Raw genomic sequence first — 4,644 nt, 5'->3', positions numbered from 1 at the left:
GGCCTCCGGTTGGCCGGGCGCGGCGGCGGCTTCCGTTCGGCGCCGGGCGGACACGGCCGGCGGCGCGGAGGAGCGATTTGATCTAGAGTTAGGGTGGTTTTTGCCCGAGATTTTGGAGGGGGGAGGTATTTTTATAGGTAGAGGGAGCTAGGAGACACCAAATGGAGCGTGGTTTTCGCCCACACGATCGTGATCGAATGACCGAGAGCATGGAGGTGACTTAGAGGGGTTTTGTGCTATTTGGAGGGGAGTTTTGCTGCAACACACAAAAGGAATTTGTGGTTACCCGGTTAACCGTTGGAGCATCAAACGACCTCCAAATGGAACGAAACTTGACAGGTGGTCTACCGGAGGTATACCAAGGCCACTTGGCAAGCCTCGGTCCATTCCAAGAACGTTCAACACCCACTCACGAAAAGAAACAAGAGGGGTGCGCCGGTGCATGTGGGAGTGCCGGATTGCAAAACGGACAACGGGGAAAATGCTCGGATGCATGAGACGAACACGTATGCAAATGAGATGCACATGATGACATGATATGAGATGCATGACATGAATAAAATGCAAAACGGAAGACAAAACCCGATCACGAAGGGAATATCATAACACATAGCCGAAAATGGCAAGAGTCGGAGTTACAAATATGGAAAGTTACATCCGGGGTGTTACAACACTCCACCACTACGAGAGGATCTCGTCCCGAGATCTAGGACTGAAAGAACTCCGGATATTCGGAACGGAGGTGATCCCCGCGTTCCCAGGTGGCTTCTCGGTCGGAATGGTGCGACCACTTCACTTTCAGGAATTTGATTGACTTGTTGCGAGTATTGCGCTCAGTTTCTTCAAGAATAGCAAAAGGGTGCTCATGATAAGACAGATCTTCTTGGAGGTCAATCTCTTCGAAGTTGATGGTGCGCTCAGGAGTCTTGAAGCACTTGCGGAGCTGTGACACGTGGAACACATCGTGCATGTTCGCGAAGTTGGAGGGAAGCTCAAGTTGATAGGCGAGGCCGCCTCTTTCGCCAATGATCTTGAAAGGACCCACGTATCTAGGGGCAAGCTTCCCTTTGATACCGAAGCGACGAGTGCCTTTCATTGGAGAGACGCAGAGGTAGACATGGTCTCCGATCTCGAAAACCACATCACGGTGCTTGCTATCATAGTATCTCTTCTGGCGCGATTGCGCGGCTTTGAGATTGTCACGGATGACTTTACACATTTCTTCAGCTTCTGTGATTAAGTCATTGCCAAGAAGTTGGCGTTCACCAGTCTCTGACCAATTGAGAGGAGTACGACACTTTCTGCCATATAGAATCTCGATTGGGGCCTTGCCCGAACTCGCTTGGAAGCTGTTGTTGTAGGAGAATTCGGCATATGAAAGACAATCTTCCCATTTCATGCCAAAGGAAATGACACAAGCCCTGAGCATATCTTCAAAAATTTGATTGACTCGCTCGACTTGGCCACTAGTTTGAGGATGGAAAGTTGTGCTGAAGCGAATGTTGGTGCCCATGGCCTTCTGAAAGGAGTCCCAGAACTTAGAAGTGAAGATGCTTCCACGATCTGAAGAAATCAATTGTGGAATGCAGTGCAAAGAGACAATCCTGGAGGTGTATAGCTCTGCCAACTGAGTTGCTGTGATAGATTCTTTGATTGGAAGGAAATGAGCCACTTTAGTAAGCTTGTCGATGACAACGAAGATAACATCATTTCCACGCTTGGACTTGGGAAATCCCGTCACGAAGTCCATTTCGATATGATCAAACTTCCATTCTGGGATAGCAAGAGGTTGGAGGAGACCAGCTGGTCGTTGGTGTTCTGCTTTCACCCTTCGACAGACATCACATTCATTCACGAATTGAGCGATTTCTCGCTTCATTCGAGTCCACCAATACGACTGCTTGAGGTCATGGTACATCTTCGTACTTCCAGGATGAATGGAAAAAAGAGAATTGTGCGCCTCGTTCATTATGACCTTCCTTAGATCACCTTTAGGAACCACAATCCTGTCCTCGAAGAATAAAGTGTTTCTGTCATCAATGCGATAGCACTTGTATTTGGAAAGGCCCTTCTCGATACCACGTTTCACCTTCTTCACCATGGTATCAAGAAGTTGCGCCTCACGAATTTGATCTTCCAAAGTAGGAGAGACTACGAGGTTGGCAAGAAAGCCTTGAGGAACAACTTGGAGATTCAGCTTGCGGAAAGCTTCACAAAGATCCGGTTGGAATGGCTTGAGAATTAGGCTGTTGCAATAAGCCTTCCTGCTCAAAGCATCTGCAATGACATTGGCCTTGCCTGGAGTATATTCAATACTCGGATTGTACTCTTGAATCATTTTGACCCAAGGAGTCTGCCTAGGGTTGAGGTTGGGCTGAGTGAAGATGTACTTGAGACTCTTGTGATCGGTGAATATGTCCACTTTTCTTCCCAACAAGAGATGTCTCCATGTGATTAATGCATGGACAACTACCGCCAACTCAAGATCGTGAGTGGGTTAGTTCTTTTCGTTGGGCTTCAACTGACGAGAGGTATAGGCCACAACTTTCTTCTCTTGCATTAACATAGCACCGAGACCTTGAAGAGAAGCATCACAGAAAACTTCAAATGGCTTGGATTCGTCAGGAGGTGTTAAGACAAGAGCTGTGACGAGTTTCTCTTTGAGAGTGTTGAAAGCAACGTCACACTCAGGAGACCAGACATACTTCACATGCTTCTGGAGGAGGTTGGAAAGAGGCTTTGCAATCTTAAAGAAATTCTCAACGAATCTTCGGCAATAGCTTGCAAGACCAAGAAAACTGCGAAGCTGCTTGACATTCTGAGGAGGTTCCCAATTCACAATTGTGGACAACTTCTCGGGATTAACAGCGATACCCTTGGCAGAGATGATATGACCAAGGTAAAGAACTTCATCAAGCCAAAACTCACATTTGGAAAACTTCGCATAGAATTGATACTCTCTGAGCTTGTCGAGCACCAATCGCAAATGTTTGGCATGATCCTTCTTATTCTTGGAGAAGACCAATATATCATCGAGATACACTAGGACGAATTCATTGGTATAGGGGTTGAAGATGAAATTCATCATCCGAGAGAATGTTGGAGGAGCATTGACAAGGCCGAAAGACATGACAGTATATTCATAAGAACCAAAGCTTGTTCTGAATGCTGTCTTGGGAATATCCTCTTCACGAATGCGAATCTGATGATAACCCATTCGAAGGTCAAGCTTGGAGAAAACTTTAGCACCTTTAAGTTGCTCGAATAGCTCATTGATGTTGGGAAGTGGATACTTGTTCTTGATTGTCTTCTTGTTCAATGGACGGTAGTCGACACAAAGTCGGTCCGTGCCATCCTTCTTCTGGACAAAAAGAACACCACAACCCCATGGAGATGAACTCGGTCTGATCAAACCCAGACGCTCTTGTTCATCGAGTTGTTTCTTCAATTCCTTTAGCTCCTTGGGTCCAAGCTTGTATGGACGCTTGCAGACGGGTTCCGTGCGAGGCTCAAGATCGATAACGAACTCAACTGGCCGGTGAGGAGGCATACCCGGAAGCTCTTCTGGAAAGACATCTTGGTTCTCACAAACGACTAGAATCTGAGAAATAGCATTCAATTCGCCCTTCTCATTGAGAGAAAATAACCGAATGGTTTCATCACGAGCGGCATAAATGATAACATCCTCAGACGAGTGTGTCAATTGAATTTCCCTGGCAGCACAATCAAGTTGAGCCTTGTGCTTAGAAAGCCAGTCCATCCCGAGAATTAGATCAATATCTGAGTCTCCAAGAACCATTGTAGAAGATAAAAATTTATAGTTGCCCATCTTGATAGAAACATCCGGAGCCATCCTTTTGGTATTCATGAATAAGCCCGGAGAGGAAACCGCTATCGGCTTAGACAGATCGACAGTATGCAAATTGTTCATGGATGCAAACGGTCTTGATATGAAAGAAATAGATGCACCAGTATCAAATAAGACTTTTGCAGGAATATCATTAACTGAGAGATTACCCATTATCACATCAGTAGATTCCTCCGCTTGAGATGCATTCATCATGTTCACCTTTGCAGACTTTGGATTATGCTTGACCACTGCATTGCTGGAAGATCTCACAGGAGGAGGAGGCGGAAGACGCCTTTGGTTGAAGCACTTGTTAGCATAGTGACCTTTCTGCTGACACTTGTTGCAAGTCACCTCTGAGAATGGACGATGATAAGGAGCATTCGACTTTGGAGCTTGATTCTGAGACTTCTTCTGATAGCCAGAGTTGAAAGAGTGCGAAGATCCATGGCCACCTTTGTTCTTCTGCTAGTAAGGCTGACGAAACGGAGGAGGAGGAGGCAACCCGAACTTCTGTTGCTTAGCAGCCACTAGTGAGGAAGAAGAAGACTGAACTGTGTCCCTGACTCTCTTCTTAGAAGCCTCACACTTGAGCTGAGCAGCCTCTTGCTTCAGAGCCATATTATAGAATTGATCAAACTGAGTAGGCTCAACAAGAACGAGAGCTAACTGCAGATCCTCTCTAAGGCCACCTCTGAAGTGATAGATCATGCTCTTTTCATCAGGAACGTCTTGTTTAGCAAAGCGAGCAAGTTTCTGAAACTAGATGGTGAATTGATACACAGACATGTTGCCTT

This window comes from Triticum aestivum, chromosome 5D, assembly GCF_018294505.1.
Source record: "Triticum aestivum cultivar Chinese Spring chromosome 5D, IWGSC CS RefSeq v2.1, whole genome shotgun sequence".
Taxonomy (NCBI): domain Eukaryota; kingdom Viridiplantae; phylum Streptophyta; class Magnoliopsida; order Poales; family Poaceae; genus Triticum; species Triticum aestivum.
This window is presented reverse-complemented; position numbering follows the sequence as displayed.